This window comes from Triturus cristatus, chromosome 8 (assembly GCF_964204655.1).
Source record: "Triturus cristatus chromosome 8, aTriCri1.1, whole genome shotgun sequence".
Lineage (NCBI taxonomy): Eukaryota > Metazoa > Chordata > Amphibia > Caudata > Salamandridae > Triturus > Triturus cristatus.
Genome location: NC_140591.1, coordinates 889,642,215 through 889,657,312, shown reverse-complemented (window position 1 = coordinate 889,657,312; position 15,098 = coordinate 889,642,215). Strand labels below are relative to the sequence as shown.

The window sequence follows — 15,098 nt, the reverse complement described above, 5'->3', positions numbered from 1 at the left end:
AACACCTTCCCCCACCCTTGAACCGACTTTGTATGTGTAAGCAATTGTACAGTGTTCTATGTAATGCTCGATTATGCCAGCACATAGTTATGATCCCGCGCGCGCCATGTATATGTCTGAAATATTTATGGTAATAGCCAGATGTAGTACGGTTGACCAATTACTGTACATCAACATAACAGTTGTCCATGATGTTGTTAACTAACAATCACTGTAGCTGCTAGACTAGGCTAATGTACTAATGTACATTGCTCAATTATTTATGTAAATACTAACTGACAACTTTGTATGTTTACAAATCCGTCTTGTCCAGATTTTCATGTGGCTCCTATGGCAAACACTGCTTTTTCTAGACAATTACTTGATTTTGCAGACGAATTGTATGAGAACACTAAGTGTAACATAATTTTATGTTTACCGTGTTTTGCTCAGCTACCCGTATATAACAATATAGGTGTGTTCACAGCTGTTATCCCTGTAATATTAATCCCAGATGCACACCATATCCGCCTTTTCACCATCTTTTGCTCAACAATCTATACATTGTGCCAACCGCTTTGATCTCTCTACTCATATGCTTGGACACACACCGTGTCCGTCTCTCTTCTAATTTTTCCCTGTCCCCTAACATTGTCAGCACACCGCTAGGCCTCTTTTCACTTTTGTTGGGCTTCCATCACCGAAAACTGGATAACTCCGAGTCGCTGCAATCATTCTGATGCCTGCGTACTGTTACGTTTTTTTGCTCTGAGAACTATTTAAGTCAGCACGAGCATCCGCTCTGTGTCATCGACCTCCAGCAAGCAGACGGCTGCAGACTTGCTGTTAGCACGCATCGCACGTGCCCCATGGAACTCCATCCAAAATTAGGTAAGAGGCCCGACACCATGAGCGCGCGAAAACATCCTTAACGCATATGAGTTACCCTTGATGCCAACACTCCGTTGTTCCCTTGCACCATTTCTGTAGTTTCTCTGAACCGAAGCCCAACGACCCTCTAATCCTTAATTATCTTTCTCTATCCCTTACACCACCAGAACCCAGCTGGGTCTCCCTGTGAGTATCTTTATTTTACTTCACCCACGGTTGGCACAGTTTCTTCACTCAAGCTGAGCGATTGATAATTCAGGTACATTGACCTATCCTTCTTGCCTACATGATTTAATCCACCACAATTGTGCTGGTATAAGGGCCATATGCTCACCTCACATTGTTTTTACTCTTCCTTTCCCAGATGTCCCCACAATTATAGGTCCTGACGAGACCCTACATTCTAGAAAGGGTCGAAACGCCGTCGACAGTAATGATGAAAGCGAACCACTGATTCAGCACTTATTATTGTACAAAGTCGGTGTATATTTTGTGAAAATTTCAGAAATGGTTATTTTCAGTAGAACTAATTCTTGAAAGCTTGTAAATATTATCACACTGTGTCACGTGACTTTAAGGTTCTTGTAGCACTTGGGACACTTAGCACAACTGCCTATCTTTTTGTATATTATTTGAGTAATACATACATATGTGTTCAATTAGACTTTTTGGTCCTTTCTTTCTGACATCATTCTAAACCCTTTATCGCGATTGTGCATCACAATATCTATATATGTATATACCATTCCACAGGAACCGTTGTTTTCTTGTATTATTCAATTGCCCTGGTTCCATAGTGAGTAGAGTTCCCTTGTTTTCCATTTTCTGCTTTACAATGTGGGCATGTATGTTTTCAAGTCCTTTTTGAATTTAGGCAGCAAGGTAATTGTGCACCGGTTTGGGAGTAGTGCGTTGCAGATTCTTGTTGCCTTTCCTGAGAAGGATTGTGCCATCAGTTGTTCTCTTTTGGAGAACAGGGGTTCAAGAAGCATTACTTTGGTGTTTCACAATTGACTGGAGCCACCTGATAGTTTGAGTTTTCCGCCAGATAAGAGAGTGGAAGTGTGCAGGACTTTATGGGTGATGCAGGCTGTCTTGTAGATGGCCCTTGCTTCAAATGGCAACCATTAGAGAGAGATCAGCTTGGGGGTCATGTGGTAATTTCTTTTGTCCCTGTGGATGAATCGGGCTGCAGAGTATAGAGTCACTTTCAAGGGGGTGAAATGGGTTTTGGGGAGACCAGCCTACAAGCAAATATGACAGAAAGTCAGAAACTCATTTTTTTTGCATTTCACAACTGCGCTTTGGCACTATGACATATACACCATATTCAGTTTTTTGTTCAGCAGCAGCATGTTACATTGGGGGGCTTGTGTTTTGCTTTTAACGGTCTTATTATACGATCAAGACCCAAGCATGCAAAGTGCTGTTGGTTAAAATGCCAAAATAGTCTGGAGGTGTTATATAAGATCCACTTGTCGGCTATTGTTTCAAATTTTACAAAGTCGCCTACTCCATTTCGAAAACCACTTGTTTGACATGTAAAACCAAAAGTAAACTCTGCTCACATGTTTTGTGAGGGTTCAAATTTTCAGTCACATCATGCATTAAAACAAGCATTGGCACTCTGGATCTTTTTTATTATGTGGAGCGGAAATGTTTTATACCAATCTTCACAAAACAATAAAGCTACAACATGGACAGGCCGCAGCACAGTCTTCCCTAACCTAAATAAATTAAGGACAGGTGGCAGCAGCAAAAAAAAAATCACACAGTTCTCTCTCACATACAGATAGGTACAACACAGGTAGCTAATGGTCCAAAGAGTGAGTGAGATCACCTACCTAATGTGGCATGCTTTTTCAGTGGATTCCATATCTTACACCAGGAAGCATTCAAGAGTACTAGTGTCCTCTAGCTGTACAGTCTCCAAGTTATGGGTTCCTTATGTGGGTGAGCTAAAAATGTTTGGGTGTGTTTAACACATGATTAAAAATATGAGGGCTGAGCAACTGATCCTACTTCTTTTTTCATTATCATGTTTTGGTGCTTGAATATATCCCCTTTGAGCTCAAGAGTCTTTCCCGGGAATATAGTATCTCACATCAAATATTGTGCAACAATCCCTGCTTTAAAAGGCATGTTTACCAGCCTCAGATGGGGTAACACAATGGGGCAGGCCTCCCAATAGGCTATTGGCTATGTTGTCAGTATGCAGCTTGTTTCCCAGGTCGAATCACTGTAATCCCAGCCTGCACTATGAAACAGATCATGCCAGTGCTGCCAAGCCATATGCACACCTATCTGGTTGTGGGCAGTGGCAGTGCAAAGGCCTTGACACCGCCCACTATACGCCCAACATAAAAGTTTCTCTTGCCTTGCTACAAGCACAAATAGCGCAGTGGTAGCCAGGCAGTGACCTTCAGGTCCCATCATTCTCTACAACACCATCTGTGTTTCATCCTGTCTGGAATAGCGATGTGGAGACTTAAGGGAACGGCTTTAGGATCCTTTTCTTATGCAAATGTTGGTGACTTCCACTTTATTTATAGCTGGGGTACGAACTTTTACATAAAGTGTATTTTGGATTGTTTCACTTTAGCATCTTAGATCATACCACTGGTGTGATCATGCTTTATTAACATTAGTGATCCACACCCTTTCTGCTGTGACAATTGTATTAATGACTCAAGAGGAAAGTCAGTTGTCTTGTTTCATTCTACATAAGCCTTTTATTTTTATAGTTTGAGCAACTTTATGGTCTATTAAACCATATGCAAGAGAGATTGTTGTATAGTTTGCACCCTGAACTATTTCAAGGTGCTCTCAAATGTGGTGATTATGGAAAAAGAAGCATAGTGGAGAAAAGTCATTGCCTAGGGTCACGCTGTAAGGTCATGCTGGAGATTGAAACCAGATTTCCAGATTAGACATTGTGTATTTCAGATCCTGAATGGATATCGCATTCTCATTACCCCTTCTGGCCAGATGAGAATTGTACAGTGACTCAAGAGGCTACTCAGTTGTCTTCTACCTCCTATACAAGGCATTCACTTTTGCCATAAACGGAGCAACATTATGATCTGTTAAACCATATACAAGAGAGGTATTTGAGGTTCACACACGAGATTTACAGGAAAGAAGCAATAGTCTTGTATTTATTGATCACCATTAGGCACAGTGATACAGAGACAAGAGCACACAACAAGATGATAGACAGAAATAGTCTTTTGCTATACAACAGTTTCCACCTGAGAGCCCTTCGTGAGAACCTGCCAGTGGGCCAGTTCCTGCGAGGGATGCACAACTGCTCCTATTTGGAAACTTTTGAAACCCACATCACCACCCTGGAGAAGAAGTTACTGGCACGCCACTACCCGAGTAAAACAGTAAAAAGAGCACACACAAGGGCAAAAAATAACACTAGAGAGGAACTCCTAGAAACGCACCACAAACCAGAGATGGACAGAATAGTCTGAGCGACTACATAGAGCACTCTTTCTAACAGAGTATAGGGTATCATAAAAAAACTGGAAAATAGCGAACAGTGGAACCAAACAGTGGTCCCCTCCACTTTTTCTGTTTAAACGCAACACTAGCATACGGGATATGCTAGTATTCACCTAATCACAAGGACCCACTAGTTCACCGCAGGGTGCCGCTTTACTACACCAACAAACGAGGCAAACACCAGCACTCGAAGACCATGGGTTCTGAAGGGCCTAACACACTGTAATAGTGAAAACCTGGTATACATGCTTACCTGTCGATGTGGCCTGGTTTATGTTGGCATGACTACTCGAAAGATGAAGATATGAATAAATGAGCATTGAAGTACTATACATTGCAAAAGAACCGTGCCAAACTGACACAACACTACTTGGAAGCTAACCACAACAATGGTGACCTGTCCTGGGTGGTACTGGAGAAGGTGGCATAAAATGCACCGGATCACACGAGAGCAAAAGTGGGTGTACCGCCTGAGATCTTGGAAAAATGGTGTGAGCTATGAGATGCCATGGTTACATCTATGAATCGCTGTATCTACCAGTTAGCACTTGCCATAGGTATTGCATCTAAGGTAGTATTGAGCACATTAAACCAGGACAAACCCCACGCCGGCTTTTCCCTCACGCCCCTTCCTCACTGCCCGTTTTTGTTTTTGGCGACGGTAGCACACAACTTAATGAGAGGCCCCTAGCTTGGCAGTAACTCCTGGTTGGGTCTATTTTTTTTCCCTTCGATACACAACTAGACGTGTGGGAGAGATCGGGAGGATCCAGAAACCACAATTCTCAAGGGACCGAGGAGAAGACCCAGAAAGAATAAGGATCAGCCCGCTATGTGACGCCATCCCTATCGCAAAGACCTTTGCATTTCGTTTTCTTTATTTTGACTTAACAGTTATTGCCTAAAGAGTCACCCCAAAGAAAGAAAACCAGGAAAGAAATAAACCCCTTTTGCAAAGCACACTTGGTTTGTTCCGTGGTCCCTTTGACACACCCCTACAGTGCCCTATTTTTTCCTTAAAATATATTTCTTGGTAGAAAATATGCTGCTTATATAGCTCTACAACACCCAGGATTCAGTATTTACTACCACTTTTATTTTAGATTCGTAAAAGTAACTCCCAGCATTCATTTATAAACTTTATTTCGGTCAATCAGACCTTAAGAGTGGAAACATACATATACATAAATTATTGCTGATTACATAATCCTAATTCAATAATTTCATCAAAACAACCCATTATAACATAATCACAATTCACATATGTAATGAAATGAATAAAAGGAGTCTAAATCCATAAAAAATCATTTAGCTGAAGAAGATAAAATGTTATAAAATTATGAACCAATGAGCGTCAGGCCTTCTACTGTTATAAGTTAATGCATTATATACTTTGGGACAATCCAAACTGCTATTCACTGGCCAAGGTTAGGGACTCATATTAGAACGATTTGTCAAACTAGACAATATCAATCATAACTTCCTTCTGTATACCTTTCCAACAAACCTTAAAAAGTGCCAACGTGCTTATACTAAGATCAATGCAAGATACATGTACATAATTCATTACTTCCAGCAAGGCACACATTAGAACATGATCAGATTTTTCATATGTAGTAAGATAAGTAGAGAATAGACTTTATCCATTAGAAATCATTTGGATAAAAAGATAAAATGTTATAAAACGTTGGATCAATATGCCCCAAACCTTCTGCTTCTATATGTTGGTTCATTGTATACTTTAAGACAGTGCAGATTGCTGTTAACTGGCCGGGGTTAGGGAATCACATTAGCACAAATTATCAGAATAAATGGTTTCGATCATACCTTCCTTCTGATTCCCCACATATGGCTTAAAAACGTAGCAATTACACAAGCAAACAAAGGTCTTGCATCAGATTTTAAAATACGAAGGGCCTCACAATGGTCCCTAGTGCCCAGTTGTTTACATATGGGAACGAGCCACCTGCTCCTAGACACTGAATATGCCGGGCAGCCAAGGAAGACATGGCCTGTAGTTTCACTAGGGGTATAACAGCATGGACAGTCCTTGCTGGCAGTGGCATTACCTGACCAAGAAGTTGTAAATGTATTCAAAGGAATTGCCCAGACCTCTGTACTGGGGTGAAAGTATGACATTGTTCTGCAGTCTGTCCATCAATTGTTCTTTTTGCATTTGTCACCCCGAATGGGATGGGTATGCCCAGAATGGGCCCCGTGCTCTCCATGCCACTAGAGTCAAGCTATCCTGATTGATGAGGGGTGAAACCCCGAAATCGGTCCTAGGATGATTGTTTCCAGTCCAGGGAGGACCTGGCCTGGCAGTTCGGGCTGGACTGTTCCCATTGGGCGCAGGGTTAAGACTGATTTGCATATGGCTGGGTTCAAACTGGAATGGCATGGGGAGCAAAATAATGATGGATTTAGGCCCAGATCTCTGTACTGGGGTGAATGTATGACATTGTTCTGCATTCTATCCATCAATTCTTCTTTAATCAAAGGAATTGTACCATATCTAAATTGGATATAGAGCTTTCTATCAGCCGGGACCTGTATCATATCTAGAAAACTCTCCAACTATCTCTGTAGTTTAAAGTCTAAGAATTCCCCTGTTAGTCTTCCTAAATTGCTGTTCCTGATCTCATTTCCGAATATCCAATCTCAGTACATGGATCTTAGTTGTTTTTTTGTGGGGAGGTCTTGGGGATGAATGCAGCTTCCTTTTAACCCAATGTTTTTTAATAAAATGTTTATATTCCGTATCCAGCCTATCTTCTTGTATGTGTCTAAAATACATAGTTCCTCCCAGGCTGAGGCATATGGGTGCAGATCCGGAATTGAATGGAGTCTCAGCCAAACCAAGAGAGGACTTAATTTGGCCAAGTCCTTTATATATTTGACGCCCATATTTAGTTTCAGAGGAAGTAATGGTGTGCTTGATGGAAGAGAGACCAGGTTCCTCAAGTACCTGTTCTCAGTTGTAGTGAGATCATCCATTTTGTCAAACCCCCACAGCTCAGCCCCATAGAGAGCACTGCTTACTGCTTTGGTTTTGTAGATATCTAAGGCTGGAGAAACAGGTTTACTATAGGATCCTGAATGTTCCTTTCTCAAGACTCCAACAATCTGTCTAAACTTTAGGTTGGTCTTAGTCAAGTGGGCTTCCAGGACATTCCCTCAGCCAGTTTTACACCCAGATATTCAAAAGTACATACCCACTGCAGACTAGTGTTATTTAGAGTAAAACAACCTCTAAATGATTTGTGTGGGTTGAGCATCATTAGTTTCGTCTTGCTAGTATTTATTTCAAGCCCCCTCACATCGCAGAACTCTTTTGTGGAAATCTGAAATAATTTCTATTAGCATAAGCTGAAGCCATCTTGGTTATGGCATCCATTTTGTTGGCTTTGTAATACCCCCATCCTCTGTTGCTCGTCTTTTTCCCTCACTGTGCTGTCTATTTTAGTTGACTTCCTGGCTCAGCTAAAAGCAATGTGCATGTTAAGAGTTTATAGCTGCCAGAACACCTGGTCTCAGACTAAACTGTCAATCATTTACTGCTGCCATAAGCACTCTGCTCCCCCTCCCACTTTGATGACTAAGTGATCTCCCATCTGCCCATGTTTGTCGGTAACTATTCTTGTGTAGGCCTGTACCTTCTATTTGTATCCACATGCTTACCAGTGCAGAAAAAGCTGTATATAAGGCCTGTATTCTGTGATTTCAATGTACTACCTCAGGCAGCACTTGAGAGTGCTGTGTGGACGTAGTCCCACTCATGAGTGATTAATAAACTTGTTATTTGAATTCCAGCTTCAGTGCCAATCTCTGTTTTGTTGGTCTATGGACCCGTGGACAGAGAAGGGTGACCCCTGCACCGGTGTGCTCATTAAAAGGCACATTTCCACACTTTGAATTGATTTAATAGATTCTGCAGCACACTGGGAGTTTTGGAGACAAAAAGCGTGTTTGCAAAGAGGAGCGTTGTGATCTTCATGTTCCCCAGGAAAGGAGCATCAGCTGGTGTCCAATCTAGGAAGTCCACAACCGGAATATTGTATAATGAAAACAATGTGGGGGCCAGCACACAGCGCTGTCGAACCCCCTTGTTTACAGTGATGTGGTCGGAAACTTGGCCCTGATTGCTCTAGCTTACTGTGGCATAATTGTCTTTATGAAGATGAGCAATCAATGCCAGGTTCTCCAGGGGCATCCCAATTTCTCTCAGCACCTCTCAGAGTTTTCCACGGGGCACAAGGTCAAATGCTGAATTCAGATCTACAAACCCAATGGTGGTTTTCAGGGCGCTGACCTTTTGTAAATCGGAAACAGAGATAGCAGCTTCGGAATTAACCAAAAGTACATCGCCAGGCGCGGGGTGGGGGGTGAGTGGGTGCTTCCTTTCTTGGTACCTCCCCTATAATTTATGTCCTCAGTTACAATGCCGGTTTCCAGTAAGTCTTGCAATGGTAAAAATCTATTACTGCATAGCAACTCAGTAGTAAAAGATAAGTCAGTGATCACATTTTGTGGAACAACCTTAGTCAGACCCGAGGCTTCCTGGGACTGAGGGCCTTTACCAGCATTTGCCTTCTTAAACATATAGGGTATGCAACCCTTTTTAATCGGGGTCTCGTGGCTTGTAGCGGTTTTAGCACTAGACACAACATCAACATCAACAGGAGTTGGAGCCAGTAGATCTTCGCACTCAGTCAGTAAATCATCAATGCGATCCAAAACACCGCTCCCCTCTGGTAAACTCTGAGCCTTCTTGGATTTCTTGGCTGCTTTTCGTTCCTCACCAACCCCTACCGCCCCCTCGACAACCTTTCTTTTCCCCATAGAGACTTCGGTAGGTTCCACAAGTGCTCTATCGGGGGCAAAAATGAGAATGCAAGGGGAGATGGCAAGCCCACAAGCCGGCTCAGCCGATAGGAACACTAAAAGATCGCAGAATGTTCTACAATGCATATAGTGTTTTTACAGTACTTTAGTGAGACCCCCAGATGCAGGTGTTAGAGGGGTAGCCCAGCCTCTTACGGGCTATGACGGGCGTGGACAGACCTGCCCTTGGCCTGGGCTTAGTACGGGCACCGCCCATGCTCGACTCGTGCAGCGGGGCCTCGCAACTGGCTCTATGCGCCTCTGGGCACCTGGAAATGCGACAGCAACAAGGGAGCCTGATGGATGTGGTCCATGCCCCAGCTCACAGTTCACGACAAGGTAAAGCGGGTGCCATGCAGTGGGCCACGCAACTGGCTTTATGCGCCTCCGTTCGCCTGGAACAGCCCCAGCAACAAGGGAGTCTGAGGATGTGGTCCGTGAACCAGTTCACTGCTCAGCAACAAGGTAAAGCGGGTGACGGTCCCAGTATTCCATTCTTTGGAGCAGGAGCTTTCAGGCACTGTGATTCACACGAAGCGCCGGGCCTCTAAGCAAGGCTATTGCAGCATTGGCCCATAGGTCTCACATGTACATTCACATGTACAGAGGAACACCTCCACACTGCCGATAGCGAACAGCAATTGTCCCTCCAGGGCATGGGGCTGGCTGCATCTCTTTAAATGCAACTCAGGTGCGGCTGCCATCGAGGGGCGCAAATGCCTAGAAATGTATTAAGGACCTCTGGGCTATTACTCACAGAAGCCACATTCTTTGATCAGTAACTGGGCATTATACTCTACAAGGAGGACGTGCATACAGCTGCATATGTAATAAAAAAAGAAACTGGAACACAGCTGATAATTATCACAAGAGGAGCGCTCCACCAACCGGATGGGCGTTTACTGGCACATAAATAATCCCAGCGTACACTCCATTTCCCTAATCATCAGGAGGAAGGAGTGAGCAGCTCTAGGTGATCCATGAGGGACACACCTTGGAGTAGTAAGTGGGCAGTGGGGGAAGACAGGTCATTGGCACTACAGCCTCTTGTTTAATGGTGGTAACAAGGGGGCTACAATGATGATAGTTGTGTGTTTCCCCCCTAAGTGTGTGACTGCAGCGGTTCCTGAGCCCTTCCTACATTGGGGCACAGATGACCCAAGTTTAGGGTAAGAGGATGTAAGCTGACATCATGTCATTATAGTATGGAACACGTGATACACTAGTGCAGTGTCACACTCACAATTTGTGCATGCAAATGTGCATGCTTTGTCTGTCACTTTCAGCCAGACAACAAAAATCAGCCCGAATTTAAAGTGGCACTAACAGGAGTACATGCCACAATATGATCCCGTGTTCCTTCCTGATAAATGCCACAGACTCTTGTGAGCCAAGAGGCCAAAACATGTTCATGGTCTAAGTGGGTATAGAGTATTGGTTCCCCTAGTCTTCACATTGCTTTTTACCACCAAGTGACATCTCACTAAAATTAAAAGGTAGTTTTGATTCATCACATTGTTCTTTAACATATCATGGGTTCAATAGTCAGGTAGAAGTACTTCCTTTACTAAAGTGTAGGCCCTCTCTTCATCAAACAGGGTTTTTGAAGAGCGAGGGGAGTCCTATGATGAAGCATGACAGCTGGTGGTATGTGAGGACATCCTTTCACAATTTTTTGTGTGTCCATAGATAGTGAGCTTTACTGACAGGCAGTGTGGCATATTTTGCGCACGGTTCTTTCAGTATTTAAGAGATTACATTTAATGTGAAAACTGCATCAAAGGAAACTGAAACAACGACCACCCCAGGCCAAGAATTAGATCAGCATTACTCACCACGACTTTCGGATATTTGCTTAGAGGATACTGTTTAAAATGATTAAATTCGCAACTGACTGAAGATCACTTCTTCATCATTGGCTGACAAAACCGGATTTGGACTCGCACTGTTTATCCGATCAGTGGAAGTTTGTCTACGATAGAGGCAGATTATACCTGTTGCGCTAAAATAACAGTCCAGGCCCTGATGAAGTCTTTGGTTATTACCATTAGACGAAACACGTGTTGGCAAGAACTGTGGCTGTTGGTTGTATCGTTGAAGAACTGAACTATGTTTTATATTCAAACAAGTCTGCTCAAGATACAAGTGACAGAATAAAGACCAAGGATGAACACTTGAAAAAACCATTGCATGGACTCATGATTTGAAATTCTATATTTTGCTCAGGAAATTGAATCTGTATTTGTCCATAGATAGGCTTGAGGTGGACATTCACTTATAAAGAAACAAATAAACATTTTCTCGTGTGGCTTTTCTTGTGTTTAACATTTGTGATTGGAGGGCAGCTCACCCTAGAGACCCCATTGCCTCCTGTTCCCTACCGTGGAGAATAGCCAAGGTTTTGTGATTTGATGACCCTAATATTATTGTCCAGTTTTACAAATGCCTTGATGACTTCTGATGGATTAATTTACACTGAAAGGCACAGATACACAAGATCCAGTTTACCCTCAATGGCAGAATAACCGCAAGGTCAGCAAATTTCTCACAATAACCTGAGCCCATTTTGTCTTTTGTAGAGTTTTGTGCAACCCCAACAATAGTTTTTACTTTCCCTTTTGTTGTTGCTCAAGTAACAACAAAGGGGTTATAATTAATATACTTGGATTTATAGCCCCCTCCAAAATATTATCGGTCAGGTTCCTTGAGAGAAAAGTGTAAGTGTGGCATTGTAACCCATTCCTGTTAATATTTATATATTTGTGTTGGAGATGGTCACAAAGGTCTACATTATTACATAAATCATGGGCCAGCAGATAAGTAGACAAAATGTAACCACTTGGATCCCAAGTGTGTGCTAAATCTATGAAGACCTTCAATAGAATTGGATTTATTGCTGTTGGCATGAGCCTGTCCCGTAGCTTGGCAATAAAATCCCCTCTAAACAGCAGGCTGAAGCCCTTAGCGGTACTTACAGCTGCTGTTTAGCTCATCAATTAATTCGAATAACATGTGGAAATTCAGAATATCCCTTGATTCGAAATCATTACTATAAAATGAATGAATGTATATGTATATTTCTGACTATTAAAAGGAAAAGCCTGAATAAATCCACTATTTTTTTTTTGATAAACAAATTTTATTGTTTTCACACACAATTTTAGCCACTTATCGCAATACATTGAAAAGGCATAAATATATTCAAATGCTAGACTTTCCCAAAATGCGGATCTGGTAGGGTACAAAATAATATAAGTAGACATTCCTGTAAATCTAAACCAATCCCCCCCAACCACTTCCCCCACACCCTACAATATTTCTTGGGACAACCACGTGCCTCGTACAGTGTTTTCTCCTGCGTGGCGCGCTAGTCAACCCTGCTCCACCAGCGTCCAAAGCTCGGGGGGGGGGGTCCGGGCATTTCCAAGAGGCGGCTATGTCCCTTTTAGCCACGGCCATTGCAGTAGTGAAAAACAGTTTTTCATTCCTGGACCCATCCAGCCCTTCTGTAATACCCAGAAGTGTGTTTCGAGGATCATGGGGGACCTCCCAACCCAACACCTCTGTGAGTTCCTCTTCAATGTCACCTGTGTCAACTTGGGACAAGCCCATACCATGTGGAAGAAGTCAGCGGGTTCATGTGCGCACCTGGTGCATGCGGGGGTCGGTCGAAATCCAGCCCAATGAAGGCTTGACGGGGTCATGTAGGCTGCATGCAAGTAATATAGTTGGACCAAGCGGAGTCTGGCGGAAGCAGTGACAGTCATGGGGGCCATAAGGGCGTCGCGCCAGTCCTCCTCGTCCAGAGTTCCCACCCATTGCGCCCATTGATGTCGGAGTCGGTCTAGCGTGGTCGGGGTGTTATTGATCAGTGTGCGGTAGATGCGGGAGATTCCCCCTTCCCCAGGTCCCCAAGCATGATCTGTGCCTCAGGTGGGCTGTGTCCAGGGATCTGTGTGCCTTCAGGGAGGTGAACATGGAGGGCGTGGCGCAGCTGTAAATATTTGTAAAATTGGGACTGGTGCAAGGAATACCGGGTCCGCAGGTCCACAAAGGAGCACATATGGCCGCTCGCCCCCACACATCACCCAACTGCGAAATCCCTATAAGATCCCAGGAGCGAAAGCCCTGTAGGCCACTCACCTCCTTAAGCCAGGAGCCGTGCCAGAGTTGGGTGCACTGGGTCAACCTGTGTGTCCACTGAGTGTACCACAGCGCAGCCCGCCAGGCAAGCAGCACGGAGCGCATCACGTCTGATAGTCCTGATGGAATGGGGTCCCCATATAGCATGGATTGGATGTCAGTCAGCGCCAGTGCGTTGAGCTCAAGCCTGTAGGCTGGGTCGGATCAACCACCGTTAAACCAATCGTGTATGGAGAGTAAGCGCGTGGCCAGGTAATAAAGATATAAGTGAGTCCTCCCCAGACCCCCTTCAAATGATGGTATCCTACAGATGTCTAGGGCCAGGCAAGCCTTCCCCCTCCCCATAGGAATTTAGAAGCTATACTGTCTAGCTCCCGGAACCAGGCCCTCGGGAAGCAGAGGAGGAATTTTGAAGAACGTAGAGGAACCTGGGAAGAATCGTCTTTTTAAACAGGGCTACTCTCCCCATGAGGTTCAGAGGTAGCCTCTGCCATTTCTGGAGATCTGATTTGGCTTTCTTAACCAAAGGAGTAACATTAATGGCCCAGCCCAAGTCGGGGAGCAGAGTCACCCATATCCCCAGGTATTTAAACGATTGGCGCCGGAGTGGTATGTTGGACTGCCAGTCATCGCATTATAAATCCACTATTAACAGTTATTTGCGATGTAGAACATTGGCAGGTTGCCTTGAACCAGGTCGATTGACCAATCATAGCCCAACCGGAGTTCCGGGTAAACTATACAGGCTCTGTGAAGCAAACAAATACATCACAATGTACTTTACCCAGAGCCTAAGTTTCCTGCAACATCACTATATCAAACCGTTGCTATATCCAATCCATTTCTCCAAATTTATTTTAGATGAAACACCTACAATATTCCAACGTATTCATTTTAAATCAGAAACTGTAGTTAGAGTGTAATTAAGATCATATGGCTAGTTTGCCATTGCAGGGATTGTAATGTGTTAATTGTGGAGCGAGGTTTAGACACTGACTGTCTATCATTTTGAGACGGATCTCAGAGCAGAGAAAAATTACTAAAAGTAATTACTCCGGCTAGCCGAAAAACAGACCATAGGGGCTAGCTCTTGCTGCATAATCTAACACGATTTGACCATTGCAACCTGGACGAAATCGTGGGTGACCCATGGGTACAAACAAAGACCTTTGTAGGCAGGAGGCAAGGAATTGCTATAGATTATATCTTCCTCCCCATGGTTATTGTAGAGTTATTGGAGCTGGGGGTCACAGTGGAAAATGGGTTTAGCAACCACAATCCAAATGAATTAGTAAAGCACACAACTTCCGGCTTGCAGAGGTTTGTCTGATCTAACTCCTAAGGACAGCACTTTTAGACTAATGTGGCATCTTGTGAATATCCATATTCTACTGACTGCTACAGTTCAGGCAAATCTTGGTCTGATTCTTGATCAAATTCTAGTTACTGATCATCCTGTAGCCGATACGACAGAGGCTTTCGAAAATTTAAACTGCTCTATACATTTTTTTAACTGGCCCATAGAAAAATGATAAACCGAATAAGATTGTCTGGGCTGACAAGGACTGCAAGATAATCAACCAACACATGTGCTTCAATGTAATCCTAGGGATAATACCGCCATAGCAAGGTCTAGTACATATCGACCATTAAAAAAAGAAAGTATATTCTCAAAGAGCGAACCTGGAAAA

The 15,098-nt window shown here is 43.5% G+C and overlaps 1 long non-coding RNA gene across 2 annotated transcripts in view; it reads left to right on the top strand.

Annotated features, from left to right (window-relative positions):
- Window positions 1-794: 794 nt before the first annotated feature.
- Window positions 795-15,098, top strand: part of LOC146805222 (uncharacterized) — a 112,058-nt gene continuing 97,754 nt past the window's right edge. The window contains exons 1-3 of one of the 2 annotated variants that reach the window (XR_014967436.1): window positions 803-870; window positions 1,038-1,129; window positions 1,235-1,864. This is a non-coding gene — a long non-coding RNA (uncharacterized LOC146805222). Of the gene's footprint in view, window positions 871-1,037; window positions 1,130-1,234; window positions 1,865-15,098 lie in introns of those variants that run through there. The other variant, XR_014967437.1, reaches the window with a different exon arrangement.